The sequence below is a fragment of the Rhinolophus sinicus genome, chromosome 2 (assembly GCF_057876585.1).
Source record: "Rhinolophus sinicus isolate RSI-liver-muscle chromosome 2, RSI-T2T, whole genome shotgun sequence".
Classification (NCBI taxonomy): Eukaryota; Metazoa; Chordata; class Mammalia; order Chiroptera; family Rhinolophidae; genus Rhinolophus; species Rhinolophus sinicus.
The window spans coordinates 21,962,173-21,986,167 of record NC_142502.1 but is presented as its reverse complement, the minus strand read 5'-3'; the positions used below and the strand labels follow the sequence as shown (position 1 = coordinate 21,986,167).

General features: G+C 31.8%; 2 long non-coding RNA genes across 2 annotated transcripts in view; one reads left to right on the top strand and one right to left on the bottom strand.

Moving 5' to 3' along the window:
- Nucleotides 1-23,995, bottom strand: part of LOC141566993 (uncharacterized) — a 402,769-nt gene that overhangs the window by 53,973 nt on the left and 324,801 nt on the right. The window contains exon 5 of the long non-coding RNA XR_016019678.1: nt 4,666-4,738. This is a non-coding gene — a long non-coding RNA (uncharacterized LOC141566993). The remainder of the gene's footprint in view (nt 1-4,665; nt 4,739-23,995) is intronic.
- Nucleotides 1-23,995, top strand: part of LOC141571908 (uncharacterized) — a 55,571-nt gene that overhangs the window by 2,647 nt on the left and 28,929 nt on the right. Inside the window, exon 2 of the long non-coding RNA XR_012496956.2 lies at nt 20,170-20,260. This is a non-coding gene — a long non-coding RNA (uncharacterized LOC141571908). The remainder of the gene's footprint in view (nt 1-20,169; nt 20,261-23,995) is intronic.

Below are 23,995 nucleotides of genomic sequence, written 5' to 3'. Positions count from 1 at the left end.
AGGGAATGAAAGCCATGAGAAAAGAGGAATTGTCTTGATGTTGGAGAGATGAGCTACTGTGATTGGTCACGTTGAATATAAAGGATGAACTTAATATTCATGAATTTATAGATGAACTTCAAGTCATGTCTTAGTCCTGCTCTGGTCCAGTCAAAGCTGTTTAGAATGGCAGCTCAAATAGCATGGTCAGAGAACACATCAAAGCTTTCCACTGGTTTTGTTCTTAGGAACATCTTTCCATTACCTGTGGGACATGTATCTCTGTTTTTAAATAATACTTAGTCATTTGATACTTCTACTGATACCACCTGTCCTACCTACTGGGTTTCCTTAAACCCCTTGCAGAGAGAACAAAATGCTGTTTACTCCACTTTTCTCTATTATCTCTGAAATTATCATATACATGTTAACAATATTTATGGACTTTTATTGCTACTAATTAAGAAAAAAAATGAGACAACAGGAAACATATACTATATATATATATGGCAAGTAGTGATCTGCAATGAAACATAAAAATAATTAAGATTATTTCCCAATATTTTTTCAAGTTTTTAAATGTATGGGTCCTTTTAACATAAAAAAATACAAAACCAAATGCTCCTTAATTCCAACTGTTATTAACTTTCATAATACTACTTAAATATGTACAAACAAAACTTATTTTACTTGTAGGTCCGAAACTATTAAACCAGTATCAAATAAAAATACTAAAATTTCCCGCCAAATCAATAAAATTTAATTTAATATGGAATACATTTTAGGCTTAAAAATGAATTTAAATGAATAAAATGATACTTTTTCACTTTTCTCATTTTTATTTTGAGCATGCTGAACTATTTTGGGGGGGCATTATAATTTGATCATTGACCTTTTTTTTGCTTTTAAAAATAATAATTTTAACTATCAGGCAGTTATTTTGAAGATGTAATCAGTTCAATTGTGCTCATAAAATACAATAAAAATAATTTGAAATGTGAAATCCTTTATTATATATTTAGTATCATAATTACTTGTATGAAAATTAAATCTACAAAACACATCTGTAGATGAAATGCTTATGCCATTGACTGCTACAGTACAAGTTCTATGGAATTCTGCAGAGTTCAAAGACCATGTGCTATTTGATGACTTAATTTCCCCACTTCTCTTCCTTATGTAAATGACTGAAAATTTTTTACTTTTACAGATTGCCATGAGGTAATTTGTCCTTTACTTGGGCCAATACAAATGCATACTCCAGACCTGCAATAGGGAAGCAGAATAAATGGATCGTACACAGAATCCATAATATGCTTATATTTTATTAATATTAGCAAAATAAATGAAGAAAATTCAATAATCGCCTTACAACTAACAAGTAAATCTCTAGGAATGATAAGTTTAGTTATTTCTTCTGTTTCACTAAATCATTGACACTTTCTAATTTCCTTAGTTCTATTAGGCTGAAAAATGTGTACATGAAATGCTAAGTCATTTAAGATTTCTCCGGATTTGAGTGTTATTTATAGCTCAAAGTAGATCCAAATTAAAATGAGAGCTTTACTGTTTTACACAGGAAATATTTACTTAGGTCATTTTCCAACAGTTACCCAATCCAAAGCAAACTAAATATATCTTAAATATTTGTAGGAAAGATTAATTTGGATATGAAAATAAATCATAAGATTTGTAGAAGAGCTAGATTAATTAATTAATTGATTAATTAAAAAAATCACTCATCCAATAAAGGTTTCAAGAATATTTTTCATATGACATGGCCTGGGACAATTTTGTCTCTATGTAGCTTTATCTACTGTGATTTCAATTCCTTGGAAATGTTAACAGAAAAAGTTAGCAGGTGGGGCTCTACATTCTATAATTCTATGTAAGTTACATATGCATTATTTTCTCCTCTTCTCAATAAACTGTAAAGCCTCTAAATAAATATAAATACTACATATAAAATATATAAATATTATAGATATAAAACATATAAATATATGTTTTAGGCATAGTGAGACTAAAACAGCTAATCCCAATGAATTCAAAGAAGTGATAGAATATTTGCTCTATGAATACTCAATAAATTACTTATTAATAAAGTTGTATAAATGATACAATGGCACAACATTGGCTTTCCAATGAAAATTAATGCAGGAAGAATGTCCCATTTTTATTTTATCTATAATTAATTTAATCTCACTGGAAGTTATATTTCTTATTGGTTAAATAGATTGTCCCATTACAGTAGTCCTCTGGATTATATAATAGATTACTTGGGTAAAAATAAATATATTAGCATTTATTCTAAATAATTTTTATATACATTATGTCATCTATCACAATCTATATCACCATTCCATGTTATATCAAAATTTAATTAATAAATCAGAGGCCTGATTATCATCTATTACCTGTGTTCTCAAGGTAATTCATTTCTACTCAAACAATATCATAATATATAAGACTATGATTCTAAGATTATTGCCAAAAAGTGAAATTTGGTATTGTAGCATATTCTACACATTTTCTAGACAAAAATAGGATGTAATGCATTATCAAATATGATACAAAAATGTCAAGCTCTGAGGCCACAAATGAAGATGTGTGTGCATAGATGAACAATCCCAGAATTCGGAGGACAGTAAAGAACAGAAATCAGGTTAAATTAAAGAAAAGTAAACTCATTATTACTATCCCTATCAGGTAATTCCTGCAAGCAAAACCCTTTAATACCAGCATTGGAAAAGTATAGCCACAATTTATATTTTTCTTCTAAACATGTTTAATTCAGGCTCTTGGTAATCTTTTGTTTCCAAAAAAAGGAACTTCTGAGTTAATAATTTGGAAAATAAAAACAGTAGTCATTGTATTTTCAGTTTAACTCCACACTTATAAAGCAAATGGCAGTAAAAGTAAAATTTTAGTAGGATTGGTTAATACCTAATGGATGTGAAAGCAAGACATTTATTCAGTTCTGAAACATAATCAATTTTCACATGATAAGAACAAATTTAATCTTGGAGTCCAGAAAATCTAGGTCATGAGTACTTAAGTAGCCTCCTTTAGTTTAGCTTTTTTGTTGTTGTTTCCTAATAAAATGATATGAAAAAGAAAGTGCATGGTTGGTATTTATAAATTTTGTTGCTGACAAACCACTGACCTTAAGGTGCATATTAAGTTCTTTAGCAAATGGATTCTTAAAAGCAAGCTGTTGTTTTAAAATTATGTTGAAAATCTATCATTGGCAAGAGAGGTGAAAGAAAGGATAAATGTGAACAAGAAATCAATCTGTTGCGCTCCAAGTTTTCCATCTCCAGATGAGTTTAATTGTTGATGCTTTCTTCATGACCACCATTTTTGCACTTTGCTGCTTTCTGTACAGCCTTTTAAGTTTTTGGTCATTATTTTAAATTTTGTTTGCCACACTTTCTCAGTTATACATCTTTCTTGACTTCATTAACTTATGGAAACTACCTCTCAGAATTAAATATGGTCAATAAACATTATGGCATATGCAAATCCACAGGCATATGTAAAGTCATAGGTGAAAGATATTTTCACAGATTATATGAAACTTTAAAAAAATATTAGCGAGTAATCAGTTCAATGAAACTATAAAAATATTAGTGAGTAATCATTTCAATCCATTTTTATGAAAATGGGATTTACTCTCTCCCCTATTACTCCAATGCAACATTACTTCATGCAAACAACTTGACTTAAAGACATTTGTCAAATTTGCACTGTTTGACATAGTTAATAGGATTTTCCTCCCCCTTGAACTATTACCTATGCCTCTAGGTAATAATGTAGAGAGATAAATTAATAATGATAGTAATAAAAAGAAAGGGGGTTTAGCAATTTCCAAATAAATTTGATCAAGCAACAAATTCAAACTTTACAACTCATGCCAATATCTGCTTCATCTTAGATTGACTGAGAAATCTCATTTGCCTATATGTCTTGGTAAAATTAAATAGATAATCATAATCTCCACTCTTACTTTTTTTCATACTGCAAAAACCATGAATCAATACGATGAACTTTAAAATAAGATCTGTTGTTGTGTAGTCAACCAGCTTTCATGGTATAAATATACTTCTGACAAATTAAAATGTATTATAAGAATTTTTATTTGCCAAGAGCAACGAACTGTGTCTTACGGAGTCAACAATACCACTAATAATTAAATAAGCGAATATAAAGTATTAAACTGCAAATATTATAATTGATCATGTTCTCTTTTACCCAAAGCAAGTTCACTTCACCACAACCAAAATATTGAAATGAGGTAATTGTCTTTTTTCCCCAATGATGAATTTTTATATATAATATCCAACTCACCTTATTTTTATACAAATCATTGCTTTCCAAAGATCAAAGGAATTTTTAAAAACGTAATTTTAGCTATGCTTGCAACACCCACTAAATTTGGTAGTAGCTAATTATATTCTAGCTGAAGGATAGAAAAATGCCAGTTGTAGAACTAAAATAGACAATCTTTCAGTGTTCTCTCTGACAAACATAACTGCCTCGCATTTCATTTAGTTAACTCTTTAGCATTTGGCATTACCCTAAATATGAGGCCTAAATATGAGGTCTGGGATATATTTTGAAGAAAATAAAATAATACAAGTATAACTTTTTTTAATGGTTCTTGAACATAGCCACTCCATGTACCTTTGCGGGTCCACTATGTTGACGAACCAGCTGTTTCTGCCTCCAGCACCAGGTTGTAGGGAGCTGGCATTCTCTGTGGTAAGAGATGGTGAAATAGGATGAGTGAAAGGGGAGAAACAAGCCAGTTTACTTCTCTTTAAAAAAAAAAAAAATACTTAAGAGTTTTTATTTTAAAATAGCCCCCCTATCGTTTTTTAGGATAGTGAGTCTCTTTACTCCTCTCATTGAAATTAATTCCCCAAAAGGTATCTCTTTTGGTAACAGTTGTTAATCATTAGTAACACACTTTCTGCCATCAGAAAAGAACAACTAAGACAAATGAGGAACATGTCTCTTCTCAAATTTGAGGTCAAAGATCGACTGATTCATTAACTTGATAATTTTAACTTCAAAATATCTTGTACTTTAAAAGTCAGATCAGTATTTAAATTTGTTTTGCACTCTAATAAAGCATTGAATTAAATGTATCTTTGTTGTTTACAGCTGTGTAATTATGGTCATGCGTCTTGAGTCCCAGTTTTATATACTATAAATTAAGGACTCAAAATACTTTCTTCTTCACAAAGATGTTGCAGAGATAAAACACAAGCACATCAGAAATTATTACAGTGGCTAGCCCCTACTCAATGCCAGGTAAACTGTATAATATTCCTATTAGTGGAACATATTTATATGCTAAACTATTTCACAATTTAAAAATTAAGCCATCTCAAATATCATTTATCATACACAATGTTATTTTAGTAAAAGTTGTTGGGAATTACTGTGCAAATACGAATTCTATGATACCCACATTTCACAGTTATAGAAGGAGGTAAGATTTATTTTCCATTTAAGAAAAGTAGAAGTAAACATCACCACTCAGCTGGGGTGGCAAACAAGGGGAAGAGAGGGATTGAAAGAGGGAGACAGAATGCAAGCTAGCCAAGCAGGTGTGTGGTATCCTGCCAATATGCTTTGCTCCAGGCTCGTGGCCATTTAGAAGCTTGAGCCCAACACTTTATTTTACAAAGGGTTTTTAAATGTACACAACCAATACATTTCCCAAGCACTTCAATTTGCAGTGCAATCCACTTACAAAAGGCTGGAGAGAAAAGAGTTAGAAGTAGTCTTTTATTAAAACTAAAAATAGCAACTAATAAAATATTAACAAGAACAAATCTATACTAAATGCAAACAGCAATCTTCAGTAACACAGGCAGCTTTCCATGAAAAGGGAAGTCAGGCAGAAAAGGAAAATTCATGAAAATCAACAATAGCTACTCCTGAGATCTGCTATACCAACATTTTGTAAATTGACAGATTTTTTTCCTTTTCCAAACTGTGAATTCATGACTATGGGGTTTAACAATATGTATGTATTTTAACACTGAATTGAAAGTCAAATATCTTAGAAAGAAGCCATTTGCCTTACTTTTAAAGGCAAATATTGGAATGTGAGTTTTTTTAAAGATGATGTATAAAGTAAAAGCGAGTCTCTCTTTTTTGCCTGTTATGAATTAGGCCTTTTTTATGTATATCATCTCCAAGCTCCCAATTCCATAGATCAGTTATTTTAAACACATTTGCAGCTGAATAACTTCAGGCTCAAAAAGATTAAAAAGTTGCCTCAGAATATGTTAACAAATAAAGTACACAGGATTAGAAAACAACATTTGAAAAAAGGAAATATTTATTAATTCCAGTATGTATTGCTGTTTCTACTCAGAAAATGTAAGTTACCTTATTTGCTTTTGTGTATCATTGGTTAACATAAAAACATCATAAATGTTTACAGTTCTCTGATGGTGATATTGGGTAATTTTGTCTATATCATAGTAAAACAAACCCATGAAATTAGTTCATTGATATTTTCTGTAGAATGTTATTTTACTACTTTATAACAATTTTATTATATCTTTTTCGTATAGTAACATACTCATTATATATTACACAATGCTCCAAAAGAAGAAAACAATAATGATCCCAAATTCAACAACCATTCTTGGTATCTATTTTCTATATAAAAAAACTTGTTCCATCATGCTTTGTAATCTGATCTTTAAAACTTAACACTGTCATGTACATTTTCTGTGTTATCATGTATTCTAAATGAAGTAGCTTTTACATTTTAGTGGTAGAACTCTTTGTACAAACAAATATGAAGGAGAACTCTAATAGTTGCGACAGTAGCTGTAGACCTGATCTGGTTGTAGTGAGGGAAGAGAGGAGTATGCCTAACCTACCTGCTGCTCACCCCTCACCTCAATGGTTACCTGAGGACCCACCGTGGAATTGGGTTTCCATGAAGAATTTTTTGTAAATGCTTTTTCAGCTTTGTTTTGTTTAATGATAGATCATTATTCATTGTGATTAGACATCCCCTAAATAATTTTAACAGACCAAAACTATTTGGCAGGACTCAGAATAATAAAAATAATAATGGAAATCATTATTTTTGAAAAGAGAAGTAATGAATAATGTTTATTAATCACTTAAAAAAAGACGATCAATTAGTGATTAAAGCATCTCTATACAATAAGCATTACCATTATCCCCATCTCTGAAAATGAAGTAAGTGATCGTGGCATGAGAAGTTATATTAACTTGTGTAACATCACATACTTTGTATATGGTGGAGTCAGAGTTAGGAACTAACACTGCAAATAAAGAGCAACTAATTATTTTTTGTAGCTAAAAGCTTTATGGACATCATTTATTCTTACTTAAGACAAATGTTTAAAATGGAAATCATTCTCAATATATGAGAATATTGAATTCCCATACTGACTCCACCTGGATATTTATATAATACCATGATGCATTATCATTACAATAAAATATTTGCCAGTTTGATAGGTGAAGATAACTCATTATTGCTTTTAAAAATAATTAACATGTAATTGAATATGTTATTTCATGATAAATACTAAGTAAAAATATATGGTGTATTGAGTTTCACAATGTGTTATATCATTTAATCTTCACTAAAACATTCAAGGAAATTGATGCTCAAAGAGATAAAGTAACTCAATTGGGTCACATATCTAGTGTAGTCATATGTCAAATCTGAAACTCAGACTTATGAGTGTTCGTTTATGAATCCCAGGCACTGAACCATTATACATTCTGAATTTTTTGATGACTGATAACATTAAATAGTTTCCTAAATTTATTATCAATTAAATTTTAATTTATGATATGCTAATATGTGTTTCAACCATTTTTCATTTGAATGCTTGAATTCTTATTGATTGGCAATACTACTTATGTATCAAAATTAAGTTGCAGAACATGTTAAAAATGTATTTTCTATTTTTTCACTTACATTTAGAAAAAGTTAATAAGTGTTTTATGGCATACAACTATTGTAGATTTTCAGATTGTCAAACCTAGTTCTATATTTTCTAATGGTGCACCTTTATTTTCATGATAAAATTATACAAATATACTCTATAATTTAATTACAGTTGGTTTATGATTTAATTTTTACATTAAACCATTAATCTGAAATGAATTTTCATGTATAGCATATAGTAATGACCTAATTTAAAAAATAATTTTTAATTTGATCAAATACATTGTACAGAGTATATCATCCTTTCTCTTTTATTCCATTTACAGTTTTGTCTGTCCTAGCACCAGTAATATTTTATTTGCTTTATTTTACAATACATTCTGTTATATACTAAGGAAAGTTGTACCTCATTAAAACTCTATTTCAAAATGTTCTTATGTATTCTATTCTGTCATCATTCCAGATTAAGTTATGAATCTATGTATTCAATTACAAAAATTTGCCAAAGCATTTGATTAAAAATTTAAAAATGTATGTTAACTTTAGAAGAATGGACAACTTAAAGCAAGAGTACTCTTTTATAAATACTATATACTTCACACTGTGTTTACTTTCAATTCTCTTAATGAAATAGTTTCAGTTATATATGTAGTACTTGTTTCTTGCTAGACTTATACTTTGTCATACTTTTAAAGTTATTTAAAACTTATACTATGCTTTCTTTTTTTTAACAAACCACCTCATAAACTTTTATAGTTCTACAGTCTTTTCCTCTTCCTTCCTTCCTTCCTCCCTCCCTCCCTCCCTCCCTCCTTCTTTCCTTCCTTTATCTTTCTTATGCCATTTTCATTGAATTTTTCCAAAGCCAATGGTTTTATTATTTATTATGGTTTTATTAGTTATAGTAATAAAACATTTTTTTTCCTTGCCTTGTTTAAGTGCCTGAAGGTTTGTACTATATGTTACTCATGGGGCCTTCCTTCCCATCATTCCAATGTAAGGGAAAATTTACAACTCTACCCTTCACTCTTGGAAAATTATATAGCTCTTTCTTAAAAACTGACATGCAATTCCAATAATTAAGTGTAACATCCTTTAGGCTTTCAGAAGTCCTATCTTGCCTATAATCCTTATATAAAAAAAAAACAATCCTTATATTAAAGATGTAACATTTTTCCATTTGATCTTGAATGAGGGATGGTGAACTGTATAAGCAAAAGGAAGGGACAGATCCATAGATTGGCAAATACATCGGAAATTGTATTTATGCTATTAATGAAATACCAGTTGGTGAAAAAATCCAAAATTATTAATCCCTAGAACTACCTTGAATTTTAGACATTACTAACTTTCACTGACATTATCATCTTCACATGGATCAGTTAGCAAAAAAAAAAAAAAATTAGAGTATTTCTAAGAGTTTCTGTGGTTTGCCTCTTAGAAAAGTACTCAAAATAATGCTAGACAAATTAATATTAAACATTAATGATACAGACATTAGTCTATTTCTTGCATAATATTAAAAATATTTCATAATTTAATTAATTATTTCATGATACTAACTTTGATTTGAAATGGATATTCTTTACTATGTTAAGAGTTTTAATTTTTAAAAACCATACACTGAAGATTTATTGGAACCTACTATAATAACTAAAAGTTTTTCTTTAACTTATATATATGATGCTAAGGTTCAATAACATTCAGTCATTATAGAAACATTGAAACAAACGTGATTGTTTCTATAAGTAGGTGCTACAGAAATATTTTTTTTTAAATATATTGCTGGAATCAATCTGATACTAATTTACTTAATATCACTGCAGTTCTATTCATAAATTAGATTGATCTCTTTCTTATATATTCAGCCACCGTATGTCTTTTGATTGGAGTATTTTATTTAATCCATTTACATCTAAAATAATCATTGATAGATATGTAGTTATTGACATTATATTATTTTTATTTTTGATCTTTGTTTTTTTCTTCTTACCAAAGAAGTCGCTTTAACATTTCTTGTGATATTGGTTTGGTGGAGATAAATTCCATTAGCATTTTCTTATCTGGGGAGTTCTTTATCTCTCCTTCAATTTTAAATGATAACCTTGCTGTGTGGAAAAGTTTTGTTTGTAGGTTCTTGCTTTTCATCACTTTGAATATTTTGTGTCAATCCATTCTGCCTGCAAAGTTTCTGTTGAGAAATCAGCTGACCATCTTAGAGGAGTTCCCTTGTAGATAACTAACTGCTTTCCCCTTGCTGCTTTGAAGATTCTCCTTTTGTCTTTAATCTTTGTCATTGTGATTTTGATGTGTTTTGGTGTGGGCTTCTTTGGGTTCATCATGTTTTTCATTCTCTGTGCTTTCTGGACTGGCATGTCTATTTCCTTTGCCAGGTTAGGGACATTTTCCATTATTATTTCTTCAAATAAGTTTTCAATGTCTCGCTCTCTCTCTTCTCCTTTTGGTACCTCTATGATGTGCATGTTGGTATGCTTGATGTTGTCCCAGAAGCCCCTTAAACTATGCTCATTTTCTTTTTTCTTTTTTTTGGGGGGGGGAATTCTTGTTTTTTTTTTTTGCTGTTCTGATTGGGTGTTTTCTACTACCTTATCTTCCAAATCACTAATTTGATTCTCTGTTTTTTCTAATCTACTGTTGAGTCCCTCTAATGTATTATATATTTCAGTTATTGTAGTCTTTATTTCTGACTGCTTCTTTTTTATGTTTTCTATCTCCATTTTCATGTTTCCTATCTCTTTGATTTTCTCACTGAAATCATTGAGCATCCTTATAAACCAGCATTTTGAACTCTGCGTCTAGTAGATTGCTTGTCTCCATTTTATTTACCATGTTTCCCCCAAAATAAAACCTAGATGGAAAATAAACCCTAGCATGATTTTACAGGATGACATCCCCTAGTGTGTCTTTGGGAGCAAAAATTAATATGAGACCTGGTCTTATTTTTGGGGAAACACGATAGATCTTTTTCTGGAGTTTAGTTCTGCTCTTTCATTTGGAAAATGTTTCTTTGTCTCCTCAATTTTTGTATGTCTTCCTGTGTTGCTTTCTACTTATTAAGTAGAGCTGCTATGTCTCCTGGTCTTGGTAGAGTGGCCTTATGTAGTAGGTGTCCTATGGGGCTCATTGGCACAGTATCCCTGGTTACCTGAGCCAGGTGCCCAGAGGTGTCCTTTGTGTACGTTGTGTGTGCCCTGCTATTGTAGCTGAGCCTTGGTTTGTGTTGGCACGTCAGTGGGAGGGATTGATCCTCAGTCTGATTGGTTGTGTACAGTCCATCACTATAGTGGAGGAATTGTTGTGCAGGGGCTCATCTTACAGAGCAGGATTTGCTTTCATGGGGCTCTGGTGTCTGCCTAGCCTGTCTTTTTGGGTATGTCACACATGCAGGTGATTGTGTGGTGCTCTGGTGTGGTCTGAAGCTGGCCACTGGTTGTGTTGGTTCTGGGCCTCTTGAGAGGGGCTGTAGTACAGGTTAAAATACGCCACTGCTTGTGCCCTGCCCAGGGACACTAAGTGTGAGCTACAATGTGATCTGCAGATGGTCGCTAGTATGCTAGGCTTGGAAGTTCCTGGGAGAGTCTAAGCTGTGAACTGCAGCTGGTTGCTGCTAGTGCCAGGCTCGGGGCTGCTCAGTAAGAGGTATATCAAGGCAAGATGCTACTTATTTAGGGATTTGTGAATCTTTGAGAGATTTTAGGAAAGTCCACAGGATGAGCCAAGGCAGACTGTATGGAAAAGCCACTGGAAGTGGCTTGGGTGGGTCCCAAGTTGGATGGGATCAGGTCTCAGGGAATCACCAGGAAGATATGGGAAATTTAACCTATAGTGACAGAAAGCGTATCAGTAATTTTTTGGACCAGGTGTGGAGTAGAAGAATTAAGTGTAAAGAGTCATGAGTGAACATTTTGGGTGATGCCAATATTATATATGTTAACGGTGGAGATTACATTAGGTTCAATTATTTGTCAGTATTCATTGATCAGTACATTTGAGATAAGTGCACTTTATTTGGTGAATTATATTTCAATAAATTATTGAAAACAAATAAATTAGGAAAATCTTTCTATTTTCTTATGCTATGATAAAAAAAAAAGTATGAAACAAAGAAATGATTTGTATCTTGAAAACCTGAAAAAATCACTGGGAAAAACAACCACCCTGTTGGGGTAGTTGCTTTTTGTATTATTCAATTTTCTCTAATAGATATATTTCCTACTTTACAAATACTTTGTAAGTATGTTTTATAGATAATTACCTATTTCTATATAATTTCCTTTTTATTTTATAAATTAACATAAAAATGTGCCATGTTTGTTAAAAATCTTTTTTTCTGAATTTTCTCCCCTTTTCATTTTTACTTTCTCAATATGCAAGACCCATAGTAGATGTTCCTTACATGATCACCATTACTGAACTCTCTAATTACTTTTGTATAATTTCCAGTTGGTTTCTCAAATCTTATAAGCACACACACAGAGACACACAGACAAAAAGATACACACACACACACACAAACATCTTCTTAATGCTTTTCCTTAACATTACAGCCCCATCAAAGTCTCTGTCTGTCTATGAAAACACAAATAAGCCTGCATCTCTACATGGCTATTTGTATCTCCATATTACTAATTTTATTATCTAATCAAAGAATCTTTATGAATTCACTAGTATAAAGTCCTCCTCAAATTGATTATGAGTTAATGGTGATGCCAGGTATCGCTGAAGGAAGGCAGCTGGCTTGAGTGTTCAGTTGTTTTCCTATATGTATATGACACACCCCACGTACAAAGTTTATTCAGTTAAGCATTTAGGGAGTAAAAAGCAGGGGTTAGAAAGATACATCAAAGTCAGAATGAGAGGAAAGACAGAAAAGAATAGGTTTAAATAGAGTACAAAGAAAAGAGATCTGCCTGAGGAATGACCGAATATTGATTGCTTCTTGTGATAGACTTCCTTATACTCACATGAGTCACATTTCTTAAAGAGGCTTTTGGATGAAAGCAGAAGAAAGTCAGAAACAATGAAATCTTGTAGTTGAACCAAAGTTAAACATTGGCATTTCAACATAAAGCTGGTACAGGACATTCTCCCTGTGAAGATCTTGTCAGGCCTGAATTTTTACCTCAATCATGGTTCCTCTTCATTTTTCCCTTTACTTCACTGTTTCAAAATGTGGAAGTGAGATATCTTCCTCCTCATCAAATACATACTGAGCAGCCACAAAATGTGTAAGAGACTCCATATTTGAGATATATTTCAACTTCTAATTACAACTCTATTGTCTTAGGAAGACACATTGAAAGATGTATAGTCTTTCTCCAGATTCTGTTCTACCTCTACATTTTTTTCTGCTTTGAATTTCAAAGATGCAGACCACAAAAATATTTCAGTAATTATAATACCTACAATTAAATCAACACCTTGAGATTCTGACCTTTCATTCTTTAACATTAAAATAAAAAATCTTGGGGAAATTGATTTGAAAAGTAATGAATAGATGCATTATAATGTCAAGAAACCTTTTCTACATGAACTAAAAATACATCAATGATAGACTTATTTAGGTCATATTAAACTCATTTCTAATGTTCATAATGGTTATATATTTGGAAGTTTTTTCCCACAGAGTCTCCTTATCTGGTTGTGGTTTAAAATATTACATATGTCCATATTTGTGAGATAGTTTCAAAACTCTTAGGAGCAGAACAATCACTATGATAATACCCAAATTTTCTCACTCTTTTATCAATTAGTGTCTACTTTGCATATGTGAAAGATGAATTCTTGCCATTGTTTATTTAATGTTAATATCAATAAATACCAAATATGGCATATTGCATAGGTTTCAAACCAGAGTGAATCTACCAAGATTCATAGGCTTTGAAGAGGTCAACTAATCACACACCAATCTTAGTTTATATGTTATATATTTTGTAAGCCAAAGCCTTGTTGAAAGGGATATGTCAGCTTGTGGATCTCTACAAATTCAATTTAAAGTATTTTTAAACTTACAGTGATCATTTTAATACAACAGTAGAATCTGTTCAGTCAACATATTAACATTTTTAATGAATTGTCTGATATTTAAGAGAATAAATAATGTCTTCAAGTTTCATTAATTTGGGCTAATTTAACCCACACTGTTACCAAAGCAGTTTTTGGTAACAATTGTTATATTGCATTTGACACCAATAATTAACCAATTTTATTATGTATTCAATCCATATGTATGATGTGCAAAGAAATTCAATGAAGAATATCATTGTTCTTTTTTCATATGTAGCTTTTGTTCTATTAACCTTATTTGTCATGTCTGTTTCTCTGTCTCTGTCCTGTGGATTCAAGCTACTATTAGAAGTCACTTCTTTAGCTCAATATTTGCTCTCAATCACCACCTTTGTACTATTATTGGCAGATATATTTCTACATGATACAGGCTCAAAAAAAATTACTTACATATGGTTTTATGCAATTGCTTTTAAAATCAATTAAGAGGAGAAAGGAGGGAAATGTGGACTTACACTGTCTTTTATAATTACCTTTTCTGATGCCATTTGTTTTTCAATGTGGATGTGAAATACCATTTGTGGTCATTTATTTTCAAGCTAAGAATTTCCTATCTTTTAAGAACGGTTAGCTAGAAACAAATCTTTATTTTGTTGTTATTCTAAGAAAAATTTTAGTAGGTTAACACACAGCTCTCTAGCCTTATTTTTTCTTATGAGGACTCCATTAATATTATTCCCTTGTACATGATGATTCATTTTTCTCTTGTTGCCTTCAAGATTTTCTCCTTGTCTTTGACTTTTGGTATTTTTATTATGATTTATTTTTTTTTGTGGAACTCTTCATTTATCTTTCTTGGAGTTAACTGACCTTCCTGAATGTGTAGGTTATTGTTCTACAATAAATTTTGGATGTTTTCAGCCATTATTTCTTTAAATATTTTCTTGTTTCTTTTTCTCTGTCTCCTCTACATCTGGTACTCCCATGATGCATGTGTTGGTATGTTTATTGGTATTCACATTTTTCTAAAGCTTTGTTTATTTTTCTTTTCTCTTTCTATCTCTTCAGCTTGCATGATCTCCATTGATCGATTTTCAAGTTCACTAATTCTTTCTTCTGTTCATTTAAATCTATTGTTAAACCCCTCTAGTGCATTTTTCATTTTACTTATTTTAAAAATTCTATTTGGTTTAATAAATAATTTGTATCTATTGTCATCATACTTTCCCTCTTTAGACATATGTTCCTTTATTTCAATGTATGTATTTATGTCTACTTTGAAGTCTTTTTTCTATTATATGCTACATTGGTCACTCTGACAGACAGTTTCTGTTGCACGTTGATTTTTTTTGTCCTGGTGTATGAGTCATAATTTCTTATTTTTTTGTATGTCTCAAAAATTTGTTGGAAACTGGGTATTTTTAAGAATACATTGTAGCAACTCCAGGTATTGCCCCCACCCTCGGCTCTAGACTTGTTATTTTTGTTTGCCTGTTTATTGGTTTAGGGACGAGTTGGATGATTTTAGTGAAGTCTATTTCACTCCTTCAGTATTAAGTCTTTGATGTTGCACCTAAGGAGCACCCAGAGTTACCCTGGGATAACAATTACTTTTGCAGTGTTTCTTTTCACTATATCTTTCTTTGAACAATGCTGAAATCCCTGAATTGCTGTTGAGATCCACTAATTGACATCTCCCACTCTTGAGCCCCACTAATTGTTAGCTGATTATTTTATCATTTTCAACAATGTTCTGGATCATGGATTGCTCTACAGACCTATCCATTCAAATTCAGTTTCCTTTGAAGTAATGATTACAGAGGTCAGTATTTGAGATTTTTTATGATTCCAGAAAGATTCCTCCTATCTGTCTCTTTCCCACTGTCTTCCTGGCAAATGGGCCAGCAAAGAGTTCAGCTATATTTTTAATGAATCTATGAATCTCCTCCCAATTTGCATTCACTAAATCCTCCACATTTAGGCTCCATCCAGCACCTTTAGGCTTCAATTTCTCCACACCTTATTGAAAGTGTAGTTAGTTACTTTTGGAAAAGATCAAGAATTTATGATTTTATGTTTTATAATTTTCTTCTCTTTCCTCCACCCTCCCTCCAGCAAAATGTTTTAGCCATATTTCTAGAGATGGGATGAGGAACAATAGTGCATGTCTCTCTGAATGGCATGCTTGCTCTATGAACTGAGTGCTAGGTGAAGAAGGAGCAGAAATATTAGGACTTCTCATCTTGCCTCTCCAACATGGAATCACTGACTAAAGGGCTTGGAAAGGGTGACTGGGGACCCAGAATTCTCAGGAGCACCAAATTCAAGGTAGAGCCTTCCCCCACCAGTGAGGGCTAAGCAAAAAAGGGAGCACTTGCCTCTTACCTAGAATTTAGGCTCAGCTATTTACAGGGCAGGATGGGATATGCTGATATCCTGACCATCTAGGGACAGCATTCTCCCAACTGGGAGATGTGAATAGAGGGAGTCCCGAGTTCTGGGTTGCATTAATCTCTAGTGACATTTCCATCTGGCTGAACAGGGGAAAAAAAGTATTGGTTAAAATACTATAGTTACTCACTATTATTACTGAATTATAGTAGATTATTTTTTAATAGATATTTCTTTCCTGGCTATATGTCATTAAAAACATTTCCAGAGACTTTAAATGGTTGTGCTTTGTTTTGTTTTGTTTTATATATATATATATATCCTGCTGGGAAGTGGGTCCACAAATCTCCTCATGCTATTATGCCAGTGACTTCTCTAACAGATAAAATTTTCTTTTCTTTATTTTACTTTTTCAAGTTATTGTCTCATATGGCTCTTTAACTAGGTCTTTTTAAAACTATGGGAATAGGAGTTGTTTGTTATCATTTATACAGACACATCAATTCCTTCTTCTTTATATTTGGAGTAACGTATTATATGATTGTAGTAATCAACAAAATTAAATAGCTTTATAAGCACCAATAAATTAATGTTAACATCATGACTAAGAAATAAATGGTTAAAATGCAGTAATCTTCTGGTTTTAGAGGTTCATAGAGGCAAATATGTTTCTAATAAATGTTTAATGGACTTCATTATGCTCTCTTAGAACATTAAAATCATCTAAAATTGCTACAATAATTAGTCTTCTAAACAGCACAGTGAGCACAAGTAGAATTGATCATTTGCCCAGATTAAACAATGCAGCCTCCAACATTTTGATAACTCTCACTAAAAACAGAAGCCATGACCATATACCCTTTTTATGTAGAGCATAATAATGTCAAGAGAATATAAATTCTTGAGTACACTTATTCTTTCAGAAAATACCATATCAGCATAAGATGATATATTTCAGCTCAAGTACACACACAGAATCAACACACTTCTCAAAAAAATGTGTTTTTTTCTGTAGGCAACATAGCATGAAAAGCACAGAAATAAATTAACAATCTTAGTTGGCACTGTTAGTATTGTAGTCACTTAAATGATTATGGGCTTTTGAAAGATGTACATATTTTGACCATGTCAATCATAAAAGATATGATTAATTGACTTGTAGAAAGGATAGAAATGGAGATTCAAATTTCTCTGTTCTCTTTTTACCAAATTATAAAGGACAAAGTCATTTACGACTTATTTCAGAGTTCTGAGATTATTTTATGGGTATTTGAGTTGCACATTGTCTATTATTATGGAACTTAACTAAGGCTACCAGTGCAAAAAAATGGTTTGGTTTGAATATCATGTAGCTAAAGTAATAAGGTTTCAATCAAAGCAATTTTCCTTGATATTGTCTATTTATTTTTTGAAGCAAAATTAATTTAAAATTCTTTCATTGCTTAAACTGAACCAATGCCAATCAGTCCAAGTAGTAATAATGTAAGTTCACATTAGTTTTGAGGCTGAGGTAATTCAGAAGAAAACATCAAAAGTTCAATGGATGCTGATAATATTCCTTCACTAATGACTTAGATGTGCACTGATGACTCTCAGGGAAATGGTGCAGAAAAGTTTTCTGAACCTAAAATACATCATACAGAATATTCTTTAATGTATCACCCAACCTTAGTTTCTATTGGGGTGCTTATGAGTCTTTGTACTTTTTGGTATATTAAAATTTTATTCATCTGAAAAAAATCAGCATCCTTTCTAAGAGATGTTTGAGTGCCGTTTGAAAACATTTGTTATTTATAGCATCTTACTTAAAACCTTTAAACATTGAAATAATTGTCTTGAGAATTTCTCTCTAGTAGCTAAAAGGACTATATTTTTACCCCCTATCATGCACAAATTAACCATCTCTTTGAAAACCAGGTAATGATTTTTTAAATGGGCAATTTAAAATTTCAAACCATATTACCATTTTCCTCCCAGAAGCTTCACTGTCAGTGACTTGGTAAAACCATCATTAATCACAAGATAAGCTACAGTCATGTGGTGATTGTAATTTGGTCCCACAGAACCAAAGACAAATGATATGGAATACTATTAGCAATGATAGCTTTAATGTAGACATTCATCATGGACTCAGGTTCACTTGATGTGACTTTGGGATAAAAACAGGGGAAATTGCCTAGCTGTTGAAAACTCTATTGCTATTAAATCATAATTTTGAGAAAATTGTACAAAATAAGAGTGGCAGATTTTATTTCCCAGTTTTTCACTCTTAAAAGACTAAATTGCAGGGGGCTTTGAATAACCCAGATGCAATGCAATTAGAATAGTGAATACTGATTAGTTGTCATCTATCTAATTGTTAATAATAGAATCTGAGGTTTTGGGAAGTGGTCTATTTATAGGAGTGGCAATGCTACTCCAGCTCATCAGAACAGGTAGGCTGCTAACAGAAGCCACACACACACACACACACAAACACACACACACACACACACACCCTTTCTTGCATTAGTATAATATTTTATTGATCATACATTTCTTGAATATACTGCTAACAATCTCCTAAAGAACAGAATGCAATTTTTAGAAAGAGATCCTTGTTATCTAATTTAACTCAAGTACTATTCATTGGTCACATTTAAGAAACTGTTTCATTTGCAACGATCTACAAATTGTTTTTAATTAAATACTTTATCTGTAGCAAATCCATGATGTGAACTGAATTCAGTATCAGAAATTTGATTGTAATTCACAACCAGAGATAAATATTGACCATGGACTATAGCTTTCTCCTAAAAACTTTTTGAGTTGAGCTTTAATCCATGTGGAAAAACAACAACAACAACAACAACAAAACAAGAGCAAATCAAAGCTGTTATTTTAAGAATAAATTCAGGCAACACCATTGTGTACTTTCAGTATTTTATTTCATTTATTTTGATTATTTCTGCCACCCAGACCTACCTGTCTTGTTCAACTACATCTGTCTCTGCCCCTATAAATTTATTTTCCTCCCTGTTTTCTTTAGTTGAGTTATCCAATCACATTTTATGATCCCAGGGATTAAAGGTAATTCTGTGTTCCAAATGGAGTAGATAAGCTGTTAAACTACAAGATCTCTGTAGTGTCAGAGTTGAGATGTGGCCCACCAGATCTTCTGGTCTTTGAGAGGAATTCAGTGAGAGGAATGAAAATGGCTCTAACACATCTTGAATATTTAAAAAATATATATACTTTTGTGGTTGAGAAAGTGTCTGAACATTTCAGTTTGTTGATGTTGTATCAAAATATAAACATATTTTATCTTTAATTTTTTTTGGATCTATCTATATTGCATTAGGTTTAATATTATCTATACTGTGACCGCTGGTTTCCTTGACTGGAGGGAATATTCTTTAGGTCTTGGGAAACTTGAAGAACAAATGCTACATTTGCTTGAACATATGTCTTGTAATAGGCCCTATGATTAAGTCTAAAAATCATGAAAGGGTGGTTTTAATCATCTAAACTACAAAGACTATCTAAGCCTTTTATAAATTGTTGAAAAATCCCTATGGCAAAAGAAATTTGAAATTGAAGTTGCCCAATTTAGAATATTCCTAAAGAATCTGGCTTCTGCAGTAACATAAAAGACTGGAGTCTAACTGCAGACTGATTAGAGACACACTACATTTTGTGAACTTGGACAAATATTTGGTTTATACAACAGATATTTATGAACACTGGATTATCTTGCTAGGGTTTCCATAATACACTGGGTGGTATAAACTACAACAATAACAAAACAAAAAAAAATTTTTTTTTCACAGTTCTGGAGACTGGAAGTCCAACATCAAGGTGTCAACAGAGTTTATTTTTTCTGAGGATTCTCTCCTTGGCTTGCTGATGGCCACCTTCCTGGTATGTCCTCATAAGGCCTTTCCTCTGTGTGCATGTATTCTGGTGTCTTCTTCTGTACAAGAACACCACTGGTGTTTTTCTGTGAATCCAAATTTCCTCTTCTGAAAGGACACCAGTCAAACTGGACTAGGGCCCACACTAATGACCTCATTTTTAACCTATCATCATTTTAAAGGTCTTAACTCCAAATCAAGTCACATTCTGCGATACTGGAGTTTAGGACTTCAACATATAAACTTGAAGGGTGGGTCAAAAATCAGTCTATAACAGGCATCTTGATGTAGCACTGAGAATAAGCACTGAAGTAGACTGAATCTCTGTCATGCTGAAACTTATATCATGTTACTTAATATGTCTAAATTCTCAATATCCTCATCTGTAGATCAACCTTACAAGTTGTTGCTGGCATTATGTTAGATAACATTAGAGAGCAGTTAAGATAGTTCCTAGCCCATAGCAAGTCTCAACAAATCAGCATGATATTGGTGATGATAAAGCCTGTTCATAACAATAAGCAAGTTGGATTTAAAAATCTTCACACACCCTCTCCCACAACTCAAAATGAGTTAACTTGCTTCAGGCAAAAATAAGGTTGCTGTCCATGTACTCTACTCATATAGGACATGTACATTATTTCCAAAAGTTTTACCAAATTAATTCCCTTCTCTATTAATACAATTATAGTAGTAACTGAGTTTCTGTAAATGATATAGAATATTTCATCTGATCAGATACTTAAATTCCTTTTTGTTTCTTCTTGAAGGAAGTTCACATTTCTAGTTGTTTAGGTCTAGTTCATTATGTTTGGGTTCAAGGTAGAATGGTACTGACCCCTTCTGGTTAACTCTATCACAAATTCCCGAGAAATCTATTTTCAATTTCTGGTATCTCAGGTCAACCCATTCCTTCAACATTGACGTCTTTTGTGACAAACAACATTCTTCTTAAAAGCTTTCCCCATGTCTCTTTGTGCCTACTCATTTACTCAACAAAAATATATTTTGTGCCTACTATGTACAGGCAATGTTCTCAGTGCTGCATATACAGAAATAAACAAAATAGACAAAAATCTCTAACTTCATGTAGCTTGCATTTAAGCATTGATTGATATAAGTTTTCTGTGGAAGATACACTGTTTATACCAACTGCTTCACTACCAAGACATATTAACCATCTTGGCAATGTAGAAGAAGTTATAGTGATTTCAACTGCAAAGTAAAGTATAACAGTATATTTGCACTTGTATAAACTTTTATCTTTGAATCATAATATAAAAGTAAACAGTATAGCAAATGTAGTTTTATCAAGAATTATCTTATTTTAGACATGTGAACATGATAAATTTCCTTAAAGGTACTCCTAGGTAATTATCAAGTTGATTTAGGCTAAATCTTAGCAAGTGTTATCTTTTAAATAGCACCTATTTCTTACCACCACTAAGAGTCATCTTGCCATTATCTTAGTTCAGTGAACTGTCATATTTTTATATGCATTACTGCAAGTTTTCAGTCTTGGTCTCTTTTAATAGATTCTACTTACTACAGAGAAGAGGTCTTTCTGTTTCCAAATTGTTAACTGACTTTCACTTCTCACTACCCTGCACATTACACTATAGTTTTCACAAGGATAAATAAGAACTTTCAGTTCTTCAAACATGACAATCTGTAACCACAATACTCAACTATATTTCAAACTGAAAATTACATTGGAGTCCATTGATGAAATATTTTTCGTTGCTATTTTTGGTGGCGGTGGGGAGTGGTTTCTAGCTCTCTGTTTCTCTCACTAGAGTCACTAAGCTGGGAGCCAATAAAGTGGTGGGAGTCATATCATACTCTTCTTTGTATGTTCACTTTCTAGTATAGTTCCTTCCTACCCCTTTTATTTAAATAACTTTTTGAATCATATTTTTCATCATATAATTAATTTTTTTCAAATGTAAAATTCAATGATATTTTAGTAAATTAATTAAGGTATTTATTGCAAAACCATCATAATAAATCTATTTTAGAAGATTTTATTACCCCAAAATGAACATATACTATTTATGCACATGTGCTGTTTGTCCTTCTTCCGCTCTGCCTCCCTCTGGGTGACTTCTAATATACTTGCTGTCTTTATAGCGTCGTCTTTTCTGGATAAACTGAATCAAATTATGTGGCCTCTAATGTTTGAATTCTTTCACTGAACATATTTGTTTTACTTCACTAAAATATTTTGAGGTTTATTCATGGTATACTGCGTATATTCATAGTTTGTTCATTATGTGTGTCGGCATATTATTCCATTGTATATGTTAGGACCATCATATATATATATGTGATGGTCCTAACATATATATATATATATATATATATATATATATATACACATATACATATATATATATATACATATATATATATATATATGTATATATATGAAGATGTCTTTCTGTTTCCAAATGTTTTATATATATATATATATATATATATATATATATATATATATATACATATATACACACTGAGGGTGCCAAAAAATGTACACACATTTTAAGAAATGGAAAAAAACTATTAAAATTGCAATACTCAATATATACTGATGAATACAAGTCACGTTTGACTTCTGCAATTACAAGAGGTGCTCAAAGTGGTTACCATCAGCATCCAGATACTTCTGATTATGGCAAACTACTGCTTGATCATCTCTTAAAATGTGTATATATATATTTTTTGGCATATATATATATATATATATATATATATATATATATATATATTCATTTCTCTTGGTCTCCTTTACTTATGAATGATAGTTTTATAAGATAAACAATTCTTGGTTGGTAGTCTTTTTCTTTCAAAACTTAAATATATTTTCCCACTGACTCCTGGCCTCTGTGGTTTCATATGAGTCAACTGCTGATCTTCAGAGGATCCCCTTTTATATGAAGGACTGACAATTAAGTTCGTGAACTTGTTGCAACAATGTTGTTAACCTTTTTTGATATCAGAGGGATTATTCATTATGAATTTGTACCAACTGGACAAACAATTAACCAAGTTTACTATTTGTAAGTGCTGAAAAAGCTGTGTGAAAAAGTTACATAACATGAACTTTTTACCAAAAATTCATGGCTATTGCATCACGATAATACACCAGCAAACACAGCACTGTCTGTGAGGGAATTTTTAGCCATTAAACAAATAACTGTATTGGAACACCCTCCCTATTCACCTGATCTGGTCCCCAATGACTTCTTTCTTTACTCGAAGATAGAGGAAATATTGAAAGGAAGGCATTTTGATGACATTCAAGACATCTCTGATGTTCCGGAAAAAGAGATTCAAATTTCCTTTGAAATTCTCCATTTGGTGAGACATAATTGCCATATTATTATTTAATTATATAGACATAGTTTCATTTATTTGGGCATCTTGTGAAGATAAGACCAAGCTATATATTGTCTATGTGAAATCCACTTTACTTATAAAGGCACAGGTAGGTTAAAATTAAAGGGAGGGAGAAAGATAACACCAATCAAAAGAAAGTTGGAGTAAATCTATTAACTTCATTGAAAGCACACTTAAGTACAAGGAAAATTAGCACACATAAAGGGCAAAATCACTTAATATCAAAGGAGTTTATTCCTCAAGAAAACATAACAATACTTAATGTGTATGTACTCACAGTACAACATCAAAAACTGACAGAACTGCAAGGGGAAATAAACAAATCTACTATAATTGTTGGAGA